General features: G+C 40.9%; 1 protein-coding gene across 1 annotated transcript in view; it reads right to left on the bottom strand.

Moving 5' to 3' along the window:
* Positions 1-19,631, bottom strand: part of Ube3d (ubiquitin protein ligase E3D) — a 151,661-nt gene that overhangs the window by 63,776 nt on the left and 68,254 nt on the right. The gene's annotated exons all lie outside the window — the stretch shown is intronic.

Below are 19,631 nucleotides of genomic sequence, written 5' to 3' on the forward strand. Positions count from 1 at the left end.
TGGGGGCAGTAACGGCTGGCTAACACATTAAATGTCTCCCACGTTTCACATGTTCCATTCACACAGAATGCCTTCATGACCCTTCAGCCACCTAAGCAAGAGCCGTCACCTCCATTTTATAGATGTGGAGACATTCTGAGTGGAGAGGACCTTAGGAAATGTCTGGGTCGGTGACTGACTTTCAAATGTTTAAAGTGTTAGGATCTTTTTGTTCCAAAGTCTTGCTACAGGCCAACTGTCAGGCAAATAAAAGCAAAGGTGCCGTTTGAAGAGCTTGAACGGGCGGGATGCTGCCCTTCATCCTTCAGAGGGGCCCTTGAAGAGGCTTTGTGCGATCTGTGGAGCCCATTTGAAAACTCTTTCATGTGGGAGAGCAGGAAACTGAGCCTCGACACTAGACAAGGAAAGAGGCGCTGTCTGAGATGAGGCAGATGTGGATAGCGTGGTAAGGCTGCGTCTGGAATCCTGGCTTTCAAACTCCCCATTTAATGAGAAAATCCAGGAGACGGTGCTGAGCAAACAGCGCAGTGACAGTCTAGGTCTAAACTTTTGCTTCTGTTTACTTGAGGATTCCAAGTGTGATGCCCACCACAGCACCTGGCCACCATTCTTAGTTTTAAAGAGAACTACATTTAAAATATGTAATATGCATACATTTACTTTACAAATGTATGCATTCTTTGGCATTTTTATGAACCGTAACCTCTGCAAATCTAGCTTTATACAAATCAGTGGTAACTGGTGGCAGCTTGGGGAGCACTGGTGGTTGAGACATGACGAACTTCAACATTGTGGAGGTGAGTCATGCTGAGGATTTAACGCTATCCCCAAGCATTTGTTCTGCTGATCCATTTCTGCAGTGGGTGGCAGAGTTTACTCTGCCAGCTGGATAGACTAGAACAGATTGCACTCACTTTCCTATAGAAGACCTGGCTTCAGCAAGGATGCGTTTGAATGAATTCTCTGTGCTTCAGAGATTGGTATTTTATATTGACTGGTCTGCTAGTCTTTCTGCTTTTGCTCATTATATTACATTCCCGGTATTTCTTTAAGCAGAAGTAATGATGCTATCTTTTCAAAAAGTGAAACTTAGTTCTCATCCAGTGGCTCCAAGCTCACTCTCCACCCTTCTCTTCATAGCTTCCCCAAGCCGCACAGCTTACTTCCTGTCCTGTGCTGCACTGAACTATACACTCTGACCAGCAGAGGCAGCTTCTAGGTCTGGATAGTAGGTATTCCTGCCAGTGGACTGAAAGTCCTCCTAAAAGATGTGCACAGTATCATTTCCTTGGAGAGACCCTGTTTCTTCTCACCCAATAACACATGTGTATCTATTATAGCACTCACCACTGCCCTACCAGTGTTCTTATTTAGACCATGTTACCATTTCTTACCCTCCAGGATTAGGGTTAGATATGAATGGATTCTTTTTACTTCGCAGTCTTATTTGAAAATAAAGATTAAAAAGCTGACTCAGAGCTGCTTATTTTACATGCCCCCCCCCTCAGTTTTGCTTTTTTGGTTCTGGGGATCAAACCTAGGACCTGTGCACACTAACTAAGCCCTCACTACATTCCCACTCCCACATTCAGTATCTTTGCTTTTTAAGACAGAACAAAAATGCACCCCCACAACTGTATGTTTAAAAGCAATTTAAGCACTCAAAACAATTTAAGCACTCAGAATTTATACTTTCAAACCTACCACCCACAAATGGATTCACTGAAGCTATTTACATCCTGATGTTTTTAAGTGTACAGTAAAAATATTTGTTTCAAACCTACATCTCATTAAACGCCACATGATATATCCTTAGAATGTGAATGTCCCAGTGAGCCCAAACATCTATCCCCGGCTGGTCATGGGCCTCAGGAAGGGCTTCTTGACTGAAGTGAGCATTGCTGGGGCCTGCTGTACTTTGTGGGAGAGCACATTCAAGGCAGGACCGCTTTCTCATCATTTTCCATTCCCTTTTTGGCAGTAATATTTTTGCAAGTAGAAGAGAAAACAATAAATACACAAATAAATATTTTAAGAGTTGTCTGGATTTATTATGGTTGTAAGATATTCTCTACAACGTGTGCTTAAATTTTATAAGTACAGATCTGAGGTTTCTTCCATCATTTATCCTGTGCCTAACACATCCAAAAAATGGGCCAGGCATACTGACTGTATTTGTTGTCTCATTTCCTAGAGGAGCCCTGAGTGGTAGGCACTGTTCATTCCAGCAGTCGGAAAGGTTATATGATTGTAACCAGCGCCACATGGTGAGTGAAACTGGTGGGACCAGAGCAGTCAGCTTGGCTTGAATCCAAAGAATATAATGTCCCCATCACTCTACATGGGTGCCTGAGGATGGTATGTAGACTGTCATCCTCTCCATGCAGAAAGAAGCAGACCCTTGGCAACTGGATGTGCTGATGTCTGTCTCTCTATACATCAAGTTTTTAGCTTATAATGTATGGCGCTCAGAATATTTTCACTCTTTTTTAAGAAGTTATTTTTATCTTTCTCAAGATATTACTTAATTAATAAAGTATTCCAAAATTTGAATTAAAAAGGTAATAGGACACACACGAGAAAATATTCATATTAAATGAGAATATCTATATATCAGGTAAAAAAGATTAGGAAACAGTACAACACATCAATGGCTATTTTCCTTAGAGGGAAATAACTTTGTCATTTTGTTCTCCTTCACAACTTTTTATTTTGCCCAGAAACAAGTTACTTTCAGGATGTTGCTGTCAATTCTGGTATAGACAAAGGCATGTTTCAATGTTGAGTAAAGGTTTCAACATTCTATCTGGCTGTGTTGTGAACCAACAGAAAGGGCATTAAAACAAAAATGAAGAACTTTAGCACTGTCCTGTCATTCCCCAGCACATCATCCTGGCTAAGCACACTGCAGTAAGTTACATTTAGAAAACTAAAGGAGGTTAGTACTCGACTCATGTAATACGTTACAGCAATTCCTCGTGTAATGTGTTACAGCATCGTGGTTTCTGTGGAAGGCCATTCTTAGACTGAGAGTGGCAAGAGTTAAGGAAACGTAGTGATCCGTGTCTCTGTGATTACAAACATTTGCACGGTTTTAACCCACTCTTAAGACATCCTGTGATTTTGTAGTTTTCCTTACTAAAGCCTATTAAGGGAAAGTCTGTTGTCCTGACCCCAGAATCAGGAAATGATAGGAAAGAAACACAAGCATGACCCTTCCCAGCCAACCTCCACACTCTGTGCTCTACCATAGCAAGTATACTAGTTGCTTATTGGTAATAACATCTGATAAGGAAGACGATCAAAGCCTGCTGTGAAACACAGGGCAGAATCTGCTTTACTTCTGGTATTTCCTGCAAAGCATCATAACTATTAGATGGTAATCAGCCATTCTCCACTTTAGTTGCTTCCATCCTAAAAGATTCTATCCCCCAAGGTCAACATGCACTAACTTGCAGGTATCCTTAACCCCTCACTTTAAGCAATCTGAATAAACTTTTTGTGCAATTAGACAAAGCAGCCAGACTTAAGATGGATCAGGTTTCTCATACTCAACCGGACGCAACAACTAGTCCTACTGCACATTATCTGTGAATGTTAACATTTACAAACTGCCTTTAATTTGAATCACTCCAAATATTATTTTAATCACATTAATACATAGGCAAAGACAGTATTACATGAAAAAATAAAAGTAGTTGTTTAGGAGAGTAAGAGCTCTGGGTATCTATCCTCTAAATCTCTAGATAATATCCACAGTCTTTTTTCAATTAAGAAAGCAGGATAAGGGTGGAGGAGAGGAGAAGAGACAGGACAGAGGCAATAAGGAAGACGAAATGTCAGGACACACTTAAAATTCAGTTTACATTCAAACAATCACTAGTTATGACATGGATTTTAAGACACATGTTGACAAAACTGAGGTGTCACTTGTAGCTATCCACCCATGACTCAAACATTGGTAATAACATCTGATAAGGAAGACGATCAAAGCCTGCTGTGAAACACAGGGCAGAATCTGCTTTACTCCTGGTATTTCCTGCAAAGCATCGTAACTATTAGATGGTAATCAGCCATTCTCCACTAGGAATCAACAGGAAAGATACTTCAAAGGGAACAAGGAACCAAACATCAGTCGAAAGTTATTTCTGTGACTTTTAAGCACTGGGAAGGAAAAGCTTTCCTAAGAGACCAGAACTGTCATTTGGGTGACCAGAGTCTGAGAGACTGAAAGGAAAGCCAAGGACACACGGTCCACTTTTCTGAACCTTTGCATCAGGAAAACTCCCCAGAGACATAACTATATGGCCTGTCTCTTTTGAGACAACAAGAAAGGGGGAAAATGTCACGCTTTCACAACTAACAAAAATGGTGATACTGAGAATGAACAAGCCAATCTATCAGGAAAACAATTCAGAGAAATAGAAAGTGAAAACATGGAAGTCATTCAATGCAATGTAAATTGGAATGGCACCAATGACATAGGAGCACAATACTAAGAATTACAATATCTTTAAAATGTGTGAGACGAAAAGATGATAATAGTATGAGAGAACCAAGATGAAAGATGCTAACTTAGATCTTTTATCTCTTGCACTTTAGTAGATGATATGGCCTTTTTAATGCTAGAACCAAAGACAACAGTGTACAAAAGGTCTCTAAATATAATGCTTTTCATGCTTGTAGATGTCAGAAACTCACCTAAAAAACTGTAATAATGATAAGTCCACTGATTTAATCTTGCAACCTTAAGAAACCAGGCAAGGGAACACAACTGAGCTATAGAATCATGAATATAACCCTATTTGATATGCAAGTTGTACAAACAAACAGACTTTAGGAAGTGCTCTCAAGGATGTAACACAGTAAAGTAACCAAATGGACTGCTGCTGTTTCTGATTCATCATGTTAACACCACTATACTCACTTAACATACTATTCCATGCATGTCCACCGCCCCGGATTCCATCCCCAGATGAAGGTGCTGTATATCTGTAATCTAGCACCTTGAAGGTAGAGGAAGGGGAGATAGAAGTTCAAAGTCATCCTTGGCTATATAGAGAGTTCAAGTCCAGCCAGGGCTACATGAGGCTATGATGAGGGAGAGGGGAAAGGGGAGAAAGAGAGAGAGAGAGAGAGAGAGAGAGAGAGAGAGAGAGAGACAGACAGATAGGGAGACAGATAGGGAGACAGAGACAGAGAGAAAACTAACTCATAAAAACAGACTATGTGAATACATGTACCTAATACATTTTAAATATGATTTATTAAGCAATAAACAATATCCACATGAATTTTTTTTCTGGAAAATATGGAGAAAAACCTTGATTTTTTTTTTTTTTAAATCATACTAATTCTCTGAATTAAAGAACTCTTAAAAGCCAGAATTTGGGTACATGATTCTTGAAAGTTCTACTTTTCAAACTGCCAGTAAGACCTGTGAACTCATGAAGGGAAACCTCCCACATACCAGGAAGTTCAGGGTGGCAAAAACCCAGCACTACACTCTGGGGGTGGAGGTCTGAGGACAAGAATATCAAGGTCATCCTCAGCTATAAAGCCAGCCTGAGCTACATGAAACCCTACCTAAAAAAAAAAAGTTCAGGGGAAACAGTTCTGTTTTAAATAATGTAATAACGGGCAGGAGAGATGGCTCAGCAGTTAAGAGCACTGGTTTGCTCTTGCAGAGGACTTGGGTTCGATTCCCAGCACCCACATGGTTAGGTGGTTCATAACCATTCCTAAATCTCTTCTGATCTCTATGGGCACTGCATGCACGTAATATACCTATATACATGCAAGTAAAGCGTTCATATAAATAAAGTAAATAAATATAAAAAATATACCAATAAAGCAACCTCAAAAATTAACATATTAATTCTTGCCCAGAAATTGAGATTTTTGTTTGTTTGAAATGATCACATGTATTGCAAGATATCAGTTGTTGGGAACACAAGAATATATTTAAAGCCAAACAACCAAAACCACCCAAAACAACAACAACAAAAATTTAGAGCATTCTGAATATATTCCTTTGATTTATTAATAGGCTTTATTTGTTTGGGGACTCATAACTGGGTCTTACAATGTAGCCCACGCTGGCCTCAAAAACACTGCAGCTCTCCGGGCACCCTCTCCTAAGTGCTGGGTTTACAGATGTGAGGTCCTGGGGATTGAACCCAGGTCTTCACACATACTAGGTAAGCACTGCTAACTGAGCTACTCTAAAGAGAATCTAGTCTATGGACAAGCCTCTCTGAAACTTCCTAATTGGAGTGATATCACTGAGAAGACAGAATTGGAAGCTCATTTAAAGAGGCCAGCTGCTCCCTTAGATCAAAAACAAAACCCTTCCGTGTCATAGAAAATTCCAAACGCACAAAAGTAAGGGACAAGTCTAGCAAGCTCATGCACATGAAACTGAGGAAAACCCTGAGCGAGCCCTGTAGACTAACCCACTCCATCTGCTCCTAATGTCTGGTTTTCGGTAGATTTTAAAAACCAGTGACTTTACAGGCATCAAGGGCATCTCTGCATCAGTCACCACAGGAAAGCTCATTTGCACATGTACAAACCAATGGAGCTCTCCTAATCTCCAATCACCTTTCTCAATGCCTCATCCCATAAAGATCCCCAGGCCCTACCTTTGGACAGGTGAATTGGACATATGCCCTCCTGTCTTTACAAACTTGTCTTTTGTAAAATTCATTTTTTCCATGATTAACCCACTAGGAGGCAGCCAGGGTTTGGGAGCATTTCCAACAAGCAACTTCAAACTCTCTGTTCTGAACCATCTAGAAAATAACCTACAATAGCTGTACTTTTGGTTTTGAAGGAGCCCATTTATTACTTACGCAGAAAGCCAAAAGTAAAAGAATATATTGTGAGTCGAAGAGAGACAGCAAAACAGCATCAAATTGGGTGCTTAAAACATGGAGTGGAGTAGCTCCATGGAGAGAGCAAACAAAAGGTACCATCATCAAAGCAGGGACTAACAAACACCAGCAGAAATCCACAGCAGAACAGCTAGAGTTCCTGACGGAGAGTGGCCCGGATGGAGCAGAGTGTCCTCCCCAGTGAGGCTCCCGAGTGAAAGAACAAATAACAGAAGCTAAATGACATCAGCAGTGTGGGTGTGTCCAACCACCCAGCAGAAACTGACTCCATAAGGGAGTCCTAGGCAGACTCTCTCCATCCTCTCATGGACAAGCCTCCACCGTTTCTCTCCCACTGCAGGCATTTTTATAGTTTGGGATAAGCACAGTCACCTCAGGTGGAAAGCTTACCTGACAATGTTTTTAAAACCCTTAGCTGCTTGCTGTTTTCCCCTTCCTTCTTACAGAGTTGGGGGCCAGACTGCCTTAGACAGGGAGTCCTGGAGGATATCTGAAATAAACGGGCCGGAGTCTGGGACAAGGACCAGCTTGACAATTCACCAACATAATGTACATTACACCATGATTCTCTCAGAACTAAACTGGTTTTATCAACATCCCTACACACTACCTTATGTCCTGAATTATTTTGGAGTGAATCCCAGACAACATAATAATCCTTTTTTGAAAAAATACCCACTATATAATTTATTCTATTTAGAAAAAAAAATTCACCATTATTCCATCTGTAATCAGTGTTTAAATTTCCTCAATTGATTTGTTACTATGTCTACAGTTTGAGTTCAGACTAAACAAATACACTGCAACTGTATTGACAACAAATCTTGTCACTCTTAATTTGTGCACCATACACTGTATGATTGCATCTGTACAAAAGGTCCCAATGGGGTAAGTACATAAAGACAAAAGGAGATTAGAGGTTTGCAGATCATAGAAAGAGAATGCCATGGGCAGTGACTTCATTAAAAGATTAGATAGTGGTGGTTTTACAACTTCAAGAATATACCAAAACACACTGAACTGCACCTTTAAAGAGGCAATCTTATGGTGTGTAAACTATACTTCAGGTTAAAAGGGAGGTCTGGAAAACAACATTAAATTAGTTTTAGGAACACCGACAAACCTACCTAACCCTTTTTTTGAGATGGATGTACATTGGATGCACTGACATACATAATCATAGAGCAAGGCACTCACAAGAATAACTCCAACAGAAACAAAAGCACATTAAAGTCTCTATTATAATTTATCCTGAGTAATGTTTACTTTCAGACAGATGACTATGAGACACATTGGCTCTACACCATATTGCTTTACTCACAAAATATTCTTAAAATTTTAATTACACTTTTTTATGCATGTGTACATGTTTGCTGTGTGTGGTCACTCCCAGGTCTCAGTGCATGCGTGGAGCTCAGAGGACAACTTGGAGGAGTTGGTCTTCTCTTTCCAGCACAAAGATTCTGGGATTCAAGCTCAGGTTGTCTGGCATAGCAGTAATTATTTACCCACTGAGCCATGCTGTTGGCCCACAAAACTATCTTGAAGTGTTTATTTGTACTCATTATTTTTACCACCATTCCCTGTCTCCACTAGGAATGCAGCCTCCAAAGCACTCATCCTGTCATGCTGCCATTTCTAATCTTTTGTCCTTCCTTTATTTTTTCCCCTCATTTAAAGACTATAATCTCTCCCTATTAATTTCCTCTTTTAAAGACTATAATTTCATCCTACCATTATTCTGACACAACTGTAGATCCACATGCCGTTGAAAAAGACGAGAGAGAGATAAGAAAGAGGTCAGAAGAATGGCCATCCGTAAATCACTTTCCCTGCAAGCACAGAAATCCAAGTTGAACTACCAGACATAAGAAGTCAGACATGGTGCGGTGGCTTCTAAATCCAGGGGTCAGGAGGCAGAGACAGGAGGATCCCTGTGGCTTACTGGCCGGGAAGACTAGCCTAATTGGTGAGCTCCAGGTCAGTGAGTGACCCTGTCTCAAGAGTTGGAGAGCATGTTGTGGGTGACACCCAAGGTTGTCCTCTGGCTTCCACATGCATGTGTACTGAAGTGCACTTGCACATATACATCAAAAAAAAAATAGAGATTCTATCTTTGATTCAGTTCCTCTTAGTGGTAAGAATCTATGAAACTAGAATATATCAACATTGACAGTCCCCCCCCCTCTCTCTCTCTGTGTGTGTGTGTGTGTGTGTGTGTGTGTGTGTGTGTGTGTGTGTGGCTGCACAAAGTTTCATCACCTGTACAGATTTACGTGACCTCACTGACAGCTTCACTTCCAGGACCTGGGGATCTCGTGGTCTTTTAGAGGCAGCCACCAGCACCTTTCCTCCCTCTCCCCACCCGCTACCAACCACGAGTCTGATGTTCAGCTTTGTGATTTTGTTATTTCAAGGACATCCTATCAATGGATTCATACAGCACAAAGCCTTCTGGGGCTTCGCAGTTTCTCTAGGATAAAAGTCTTAAAATGCAAATGCTGAACCACATGATAGGCATGTGCTTAAATTTTCTGAGCTTTAATAGGTCTTATAATTAAAAACCCAGTGCCAAATATGGGGGGAAATGCTGAAAGATCAGAGAGACAAAGGAACAAGCCACAGCCACCACCTCTTACCAACTCCTCAGCCTGAAAAACCCTCTAGTTCCTGTCTCCTCATGCCTTATATGCCTTTCTCCGCCCAGCCATCACTTCCTGGGATTAAAGGCATGTATGCTTCCCAAGCAAAGGCATGAGATCTCAAGTGCTGGGATTAAAGATTTGTGACTCCCAAGTATTGGGATTAAGGTGTGTGCCACCACTGCCTGGCTCTGTTTCTCTCCTATACTGAGTCAATCTCATGTAGTCCAGGGTGTCTTTGAACTCACAGAGATCCAGACAGATCTCTGCTTCCTGAATGCTAAGGATAAAGGTGTGTGCCACCATTGTCTGTCCTCTATATGTAATCTAGTGGCTTGTTCTGTTCTCTGATCTCCAGGCAAATTTTATTAGGGTACATAATATATCACCACACTATATCATCTTTTTTTTTCTTTAAGTTTAGCACTTTTTTGTGTACTGTTTGAGAAAAAATGTAGTGAAATTTTTAAGAATTTTAATGCATTCTCCCCTTCTCCAGCTACTCGTACTTCTTCCTCCTTCCCTCACCATCACTGACTACCATTACCCAATGGCCGCCCGCTGTCTGCAGGTCAACTACTGTGGGACTATAACAAATGCTACCAAGGGGCCCATGCTGCAGGCCTCCAAATTATATCTTGGACATTGTTTCTTCTTGTCTCCCTGCAATGAACAATGCTATAGTAATGCCTGTGTTTGGCTTGTATCTCTTTACATTCAGGTACCCTGATATGTATGAACCAGACTCTAATCATCAGAGTTTCAGGAGAGGAATTATCGGGTGGAAGGGCAAATGTCCTGTCAGATTTAACAGATATTTGCAGCAAAGTCTACACCAATTCACATTGCTACAACAATCCCCAAGAGCACTTATCTCATACTCCCACCAACAATGAACTAGCAGAATGAATTTTTAAGGTTTGATGGAAAACAGTATGTTACAATATCTATTTGGTTTACATGTGCCCAATTCTAGTGAATTTAAATTTCTTCTGATACATTTGCTGCCCCTACCTCTACCATTCATGCTGGAGTTTGAACTCAGGACTTCATGCATATTATGACTTATTTGTTTGTTTTAACTTATTTCAAACTTGTGTTGAGTCATATGCAGGCATAAATCAAGAAATCCATGGAGTCTGCCTAAGGAATATTAGGGAATTTATTAGGGTATAAATTGAGGATATACACTCATGAATACAGAACCAAGTAAATGGCGGAAGTTGTCCTCTGTTCTGACGGGGGGTGCAAATCTACCTAGCGGTCTGCTCACGCCAGGAAGCAGGAACCTGCGAGAAGGGGCTTCTTGACCCCTCTCCCTTTCCTTTTAAGAGGTGACATGGGAGGCAAGAAGCATTGCCTCCTTTGGGCCATATAGCCCAAGGTCATGTCACCACACAGGCATATCCCACTGTGCAATTCTAAGGATGACCTTAGATCCACCCCAAGATGCTGCATTATAGAACTGTAACTAACTTTCCTCTACAAGACGGGAGTTGGTAATGGCATAATCCAGCTGAAATGAATTAATCCTGGTTAATCTTGGGACTTCAGTTACTAGTCACTGACTTGCATAATCTTAAACCCCAAGTGGCTTTTTCTGAATTGGAAGACAAATTCTAGTGACTAAGAATGCTGTCCACTGGATCTGAGAGGTCCCTGAAAGTCTCATCTGTTAAAGGCTAGCTCTTCAGTCCCTAAGTTGATTGGGGAAGGGGTAGAGTATCATAGGAAGAAGTTGGTCACATGGGGCACGCTCTAGAAGGGAATAACAAGACCATGTCCCTCTCTTCACTTCCCAGCTGCCACAAGGTAAGGAGCTGCCTCTGCCAGGCATTCCTATCAAGCCATTCAGCTTTAATCCAAGTCCCCAAACAGAAAATTGGCTGATTATGGACCAAAACTTCTGAAACCAAAGGCCCAAATAACCCATCCCATTCCTTTTTTTAAGCTGATTATCTCAGGTGTTTTGTTACAGTAACGGACACCAACACACTGTTTGTTCCTGAAGAGGGATGACTGCCCATGTGCCAAGATCATGACTCCTGTGCAAGAGTCCTTGGTTTAGCAAGTTTAGCACTTCAGACCTTTTTGAGAAGCCATGTGTCAATGGAACTGTGGTAGTGCTGGCTTTAAGTTCACATTTAAAAATAATCACAGGGAAGCAACGGGAGCTATGTGTGGAGGCGGCCTGGTTTGAATCCACACATTTAAAGGCAGTACATAATCCCCAAATTTAAATGTGCATGAAAATGGAGTTTGGTATTCTTCCTCCACTGTGTACATTGCAGAGCTCTTCAATTTCAGAGTTAAAAACCAAATAATGTGCTTCAGTAGGGCATTTCTATTTTTGAAATCCAAACATGAATCATTCACATGAATGCAAAAAATATAAAACTCCCTCTCTATATACATATATATGTATATATTTACAAAAAATAGCTTACTATGTCCTTTAAAGAATTTATTCTTTAATGTGGTGGCACATGCCTTGAATCCCAGTAACCAGGAGGCAGAGGGAAGTTGATCTTATTGAGTTCCAGACCAGTTAGAGCTAGCTATATAGGGACACATACAGAGCCACAAACAGAAACACACACACAGCTACACAGTCACACACACACACACACACACACACACACACACACACACACACACAGAGAGAGAGAGACAGAGAGACAGAGACAGAGAGACAGAGAAAAGAAGGAAGAGAAGGAGGACTTCCTCTCTTAAATAAACTATGACAAAAAAACAAAACAAAAAACCTGAAAGCGGGACAATTTTGGATAAGTCAAGTTGGAACCAACTTCCAAGTTATCTAGGATAGAGAAAACATGTCTACCAATTGCGAATCAATTCCTCCTTAAGAATCTGACTTGCATATAACTAAATTATCTAAATAAAATGAAAACAAACAGTAAGATTTGCCAAGGCAACCAAGAAAATCTCCTGAACTTTGCAAGTATGATTTACTCATCACCTGAAACTTAAAGAGACCTCTGTACAGGACTGGTCAATATGCTCCAAAGACTGTATGGACTAAGAATCGAATATTGTTAAATGGGGGCTTTCAGAAACTAATTTCATTTCATTCATTGTAATCTTCAAAGGCCAATTGCTGTTGTTGTTTTTTTTTTCCCATCACACCCTGGAACCTAGCTCTCTCTAACTGACTCTCCCTATTCTACATTGCATTTATTTTAAGAGACTGTTCTCAAAAGTTGGTTCGAAGGCATGAAAAAGAAACTTAAAATTATGATTATCCCTGAAGAGTACAGGAGAGTGTAGCTGTGTGGGTGTGTTAACTACGGGCTACTCCAAAGTCAGCATTCTGGAAAAGATTTAAAGTTCCTGCAAGATAGTGAAGGAACTAAACACCCAGCGTTACCAACATTAGAAAAGCTAACTTGTTCTTTTTTCAATCAGCGATATTAATATAACCTACTAACCATGAAAATACTGCCTTCCTACGAATCTACTCATCCTGTAATAAAAAATTACTTATGAGTGTTAAAGCAAGAAAACACTGAAGATTTTTTTCTAACATATTAAAAAAAAATCCAAACAACAACAAAACAATGATTCTGACAGTCAGAATAAAATAGCTTCAGTTGGGTTTAGAACACATTGCAATTCCAATTGTTCAGTTTTTGATAAAAACATTCAAAACACATGTATATGTTATATATATATATACATATATACTTTATATATACTTTAGTAAATAAATAAAATAAGCTTATTTTTCCACTGAGATGATCTAATCTACACTTTTGATACCCAATTTATCTCTTATGTAGAATGCAAGCACATTCCCCTTACCTACGTCTCCATTATGTACAAAAATTTAAGAAATGAGTAAAAATAAGCCACTACTTTAAACTATGAAGTTCCTAGACTCAAGACCAATCTGACGTGGAAAATAGTTATAATATTTTAGTATTAAAAAAAATCATTCTTCAGTGTGGACAAGGCTCTAGGCTCAGTTTCCAAACCTCTCCTCCCCAATTAAAAGCAAAATAAAGAACAGCACATGCTGCCAATATTAATTCATGTAAACTTAAAATTAAATTGTCTAACAATGTCACTATGTACATGTATATAAGGAGAAACATGCAAGGAAGAGGACCAGTATGCTAGCAGGGAATGTCTGTGGAGACTGGGACCATAGGATTCTCAGGTGGGCAGCAGGGACCCCACCTACTGAGCCATCCTGTCAGTCTTTTTTTTTTTTTTTTTTACATATTTATTTTTCTAACTCCTTCTACATTGTGGTTCTGGGGATTGAACTCAGGTCCTGAGGCTTGGTTGACAAGTGCCTTTATCTGCTGAGTCATCTTCCAATTTTTCAGGTCATCCAATTTTTAATTAACATGATTTACCTGAAACTAACTCAGGATGTAATTTACTCCATGGAAAAAAGTACTTAATGACCTGAATTGAAAATTCCAGGCCTTTCTTTTCATCATTGGCAACACTGAAGTTTATCCAGATGTGAATGAACAAATTTGATGGTTGCTATATTCATAAGATGCTTTTCTCAGACAACAGAAAGGAGAAAATAAACAATACAAACAAGTGATTACTGGAGGTGACCTGAGCAGGTATGCTATCTATTATTAAGGGGAAGATAAAGACATGTCCATAGAACTAGGAAGATATTTCTTCTAAATGCTAAGAAAAAAAAAAAAAAAAACCACTCACACCCTAAAACACATGAGGCATAGCATTCCTGTAATTCCCATTAACCAGGAACACAGTAAAAGCTAAAGCCATTTGCCTTTGCTGAAAGAAAGTAGTGAATATGGCTTCTTTGGAGAGGCTTCAAGTGTCCAGCCAGAATTCTACCTAGCATCCATTCACGTAGTCATTGTTTCAAATCAAATCATAAGAATGGCCAGTCTGCCTGGAGCGACGATCCTAGTAGGTCTTGCAACCTAATCACAGCCAGCCTAGGACTTACAGAGTCAACAGCTGTTTTAACAGTTGGGTTTCTCCAAAATTAAAATATTCTATTCCTGACAGCGCCTAGCAACTCAACTGCTAGAACAGCTGCTCAACTTGAAGAGTTAAAGTCAAGTGTACAACCAGCTCCCTCCAAGCTGCAACTGCTAGAAGACCCTTTCAGAACAGCAGTTCTAAAACCCAAGCTCAAGTTGACATTTTCCAACCTGTTTAAATTTTCATACTTGCACTGCCTCTCCCTGTGACCTTCAGCCAACATCATCTCTCTTGGAATCTGTCCTTTGTGTCCTTCGGATGCTCAGCCACCACAGCCACCTGGAGCTCTCCACTCCCCCCATCTGGCTACTTATATTTTATTCCCCCTCCCGCCACCTCAAAAGCATTTTCAATCTGCAGAAACAGTCCAGGACTCTATTAAGTGAGACATAACTTCCAATGACATCTGAGTTTAACTCTTGAGGTAATGCTCTGGATAGTTTTATATCAACTTGACACAAGCTAAAATCATCTGAGAGGAGGTAACCTCAATTGAGAAAACGTCTGCACAAGATCAAGCTGAAGGCAAGCCTGGAGGGAATTTTCTCAATTAGTGATTGATGGGGGAGGACCCAGCCAATCGTGGATGGTGATATACCTGAGTGGTGGTCCTGGGTTCTATAAGAAAGAAGGCTGATCAAATTAGGAGAAGCCAGTAAGAATCATCCCTCCATGGCCTCTGCCTCAGCTCCTGCCTCCAGGTTCATCCTGTTGGAGTTCCTGTCCTGACTTCTTTGATGTCGAGCAGTGATATGGAAATGGAAGCCAAATAAACTCCTTCCTCCAAGTTGCTTTGGTCATGATGTTTAACAGGAGCAAAAGTAACCCTAACTAAGAGAAGCTGATACCAGGAGTAGAGTGCTGCTGTGACAGATTTGACCAGGTTTGGGGGAGGATTATGGAAGGACTTTGGAGCTTTGGGCTGGAAGAGCCATTAGTGTTGAGAGCTCAGGGGGCTGTTCTGTCAGAGCTTTGAAGATAAGAACGTTGAGAACAGTGCAGGCGATGGAGGTCTGGCTTGTGAAGTTTCAGAGGGAAGCAAAGGCTCTATTGGGCCATGTGTGTGAAGAGGTGTCTGGTCAGCTGGAGCTGAAGAATCAGCTGTGATTAACAAGAGACCAGAACCACTCAAGTAAAATCGTTTTGCTGGAACAACTGATGGTGGTTAGCTGGAGCCGAGAAATTAGCAGTGATTAAGAAAAGAACAGCATCATTGAGGTGAAATCTTCTGGGAAGTGTTTTCTGAGAGTCATTAGCACACAGAAACTGTGTTCCAGAGGCAGCCAATATTGTACCTCATGCTGGCATCCCAACTTGGTGGTGTAAGAGTCACCCAGTAGTACTGATTTTGAAGGCATGAAGGGATCATGGAGAGCAACTGAGGCTTTGCACTATGAGAGGCCATTGGTGAAGATGAAGCCTCAGTAGCAATTGAAGGCTCAGGATTTGAAGGGGTCATGGAGAGAAGTGGAGGCCTAACACCATAAAGAGAGCCTAGGAGAGGCTATTGGCGAAAGTGCAGCCCAGGTGCAGCCTAAGACCCAGCACTTTGGAAATGCCAGTACATCAGGATGACGACCAAGAACAGCAGCAGCAGTGGACAGGAACATGCCAGAACTTAGGGGACAGGCTGTGCATGCTGCAGTGGGTAGAACCAGAGAAGTGACCCAAGTCCCCTGGAGGAGCCCAGAAGATTGTGAGTGGATCCCAGACATTGGTTTTGCTTTGATTTGACTGTAACTGTGACCTGGTTCTTCCAGTAAGGAGGTACTTAATTTATATTTGATTTTACAGGAGCCCACAGTTGAGAGAATTTAAACTTTAAAGGTGGGGGGGGGGTGGAGAAATTTTGGGAGTTTTACAGAGAATGTGGGTTTTAAAAGAGACTGGAATACTTTTGAAGAGACAACTTTTAATGCGTTTGAATTTGTAAAGTCTATGGGACTTTTAAAGTTATTGAAGATTTTAATGTGAAATCTTGGAGATGAATGAGAAAGGAAAGGCTGTGGCTTAATTATGTGTTTGTGTTTCAAGTTGACAAGGGTAAATTATGCTGGATAGTTTTATGTCAACTGGACACAAGCTAAAGTCATCTGAAAGCAGCAAACCTCAACTGAGAAAATGCCTCCCTAAGATTAGGCTGTAGGCAAGCCTGTAGGGCATTTTCTCAGTGATTGATGGGGGAGAGCCCAGCCAATTGTGGGTGGTGCCATACCTGGGCTGGTGGTCCTGGATTCTATAAGAAAGCAAGCTGAGAAAATCCTGAAGAGAAAGCCAGTAAGCAGCACCCCTCCATGGCCTCTGCCTCAGCTCCTGTCTCCAGGTTCCTGTCCTGTTTGAGGATTGAATGTTGATCTGGAAGTGTAAGTCAAATAAACCCTTTCCTCCCCAAGTTGCTTTGGTCATGGTATTTTATCACAGCAATAGTAAACCTAACTAAGACAGATGTTTAAGAACCAGCTCAAAATGCTCTGTGGCATATACCTTTCATTTTGGATGACGACACACATCCTTCCAAACTCTGCACTTGTCATCAAATTATCTATCCTTACCAGCAACATAGAAACCTTAGAAGGGTGTGTATATGTATGTGTGTGTGTGTGTGTGTGTGTGTGTGTGTGTGTGTACAAGTGCACACATCAGGCTCCTGTGTGTACTAAGTATGCACTGTCCACTAAGCCACACACACAGCTCACTATATCCAATCTTTCTATTTATCCATCTGACTTCTCACCTCTGCCAACTGACCAAGCTAAACTGACCCAGATAAAGCTCTTCGAGTCTGCAATAGATCTTGATCGGGACTTTGTAACGTGCCTTCTCCTCTCAAAGGTCTCCGCTCTCTACGACTCTACTGAGCTACAGATAATTTAAAACCTTAGCTCCCAGGTCTGTCTAAAAATAGATTGACTGCAAGACCCAGACTCATCAAATGCGAACAACCACACCAACTCTCAGAACGTGTTTCAAGATCGGAAAATCCTTCCTTCCGTAGCCCCAGCCCTTCTGCTGCATCAGGCACAGAGATCCTGCCTATTAATCTCAGAAACAGCCTCTCGTCCGTGCCCCATGTCTCAGCCTGGAGATTATAAATAAGAGGAGCTCACAGACCTTTAGACAAGGACGCAGTCCCAGGGTATGTGGACTCTGACAGAGGCACCCAGAGAGCCTTGGAAACAGGGCTCTGACCCAGGGCTGGAAGTCCTTTAATAACTCTTGCCAAACTCTAATTACAAAGACAGTAGAGCTCAAGCTTGTTAATTAAAGCAGACTTTGAAATGCAGCCCCGCTGTCACTTTCCTATTATCACAATGTTGGCACTGAAGACACTAGCCCAAAGTCTCCCAAATTTCTCCGGCAGTCAGCCTGTAGACCGCTGCATTCTTCCAGCTCACAATACTGTTAGGATCAGTTTTCCTTTATGGGGCTAAACATAGAAAAGTTTTCATTTTTAATAAGAGCTCAGATAAATAACCCTAAGTCCCAAAGGGCCTTATTAAAACAGCCTCGTAAAAGTTTTACACTTGCATATGAATTTGAAAAAAAAAAATGTCTACCTAGCAGTTTGTGCTCCTGCTGACTTCTCTAGCCTTGGGGAAGTTATTGTTAAAATTCATATGTCTTGCGATTTCAAATGATTTAAAGCAGTCTATTATGATAAATCACCATGAAGTACACCCAGAGAAAGCCACTGTTCAAACAAAAATCTCAATTTTAAATACACAAAGTACACACAACGCACCCACTGGGATGTTTAAATAGCATTAAGGTTCTGATACACCAATCACCTAATCACATTCTATTCTCAGAGCCTAGGATACAAAATGTATTTTGTACCAGCTGATTCATTTCCCCTTTCTTTTATCTAGGAGGTCATTTCAACACATTTTGACTCTACCCTGGAGAATTAAATTCTACACAGGAAAGTTCCCCCCAAACTGGAAATTATATCAGGGAGAATAAAATGAACATAGGTACTAGGTGACATCAGCACTTTATCACTTCTCTTACTAGATATGGGAAGATCTAGACTGACACAATATATTTAAAGGTGAGATGATGGATACAAACAGAACAGAATCTTATGTTCAAACAACCAAAGGCTAGAGATAGCTTTTTTTTTTTTTTCTTCTTTTTTTTTTCCTGAGATAGGGTTTCTCTGTATCGTCCTGGCTGTCCTGGAACTGGCTCTGTAGACCAGGCTGGCCTCGAACTCACAGAGATCCACCTGCCTCTGTCGTTTTTTTGTTTTTTGTTTTGTTTTTTGAGTGCTGAGATTAAAGGTGTGTGCCACCACACCTGGCTCTAGAGATAACATTTTAAAACTGTCTCAGCTCCTAGTACACTTCATAATACACTTAATAATTACTAAGTACTAAATGAGTCTTTAAAAAAACAGCGTAAGCCTGGTGGTGGTAGCATATACCTTTAATCCCAGCACACAGGAGGCAGAGGCAGGCAGATCTCTTGAGTTCTGGCCAGCCTGTTCTACAGAATGAGTTCCAGGACTGCAAGGACTAAACAGAGAAATCCTGTCTTGAAAAATCTGAAAATTAATTAATTAATTAATTAAAAAAACAGCTTATGGATCAACTTCTGTGATTATTGCTCCATCATACCAGGAGCAGAACTGGAGCTTAGAGCCACTAACTGCTATTCTCTAGCTAACAGTGGAAATGTACAAGAACTCAAGGACAGAACCCCAGAGCAGAAGCTGGCATTCTGTCCTCTTGGTAGTACTCCCAACATGTGGCTACCTGGTCTTTACCTCTGTGAGGAAGTTCTTTATACAGAGAATAGTGTGATCTTCAAACCCTGGGCCCTTTAGAAACTATCCAACATTAACACCTTGCCCTCCACACTACCCATTTTCTCTACACTAACCATTTCCTATTTTCTCCAACACAGAATCCATGAGCTAGGCAATTCTCTCTCCTTGTTGATTTTGTTTTTAATAAATTTATTTATTTTACAACCCAGTAGCAGTTTCCCCTCCCTCCTTTCCTCCCAACCCCTCCCTCCAACACCCCTCAGTTACCACCCTCCAATACACTCCTCCTTCATTTCTATTTTGGAAAGGGCAGGTTTCCCA

Source organism: Peromyscus eremicus, chromosome 7, assembly GCF_949786415.1.
Source record: "Peromyscus eremicus chromosome 7, PerEre_H2_v1, whole genome shotgun sequence".
Taxonomy (NCBI): Eukaryota; Metazoa; Chordata; class Mammalia; order Rodentia; family Cricetidae; genus Peromyscus; species Peromyscus eremicus.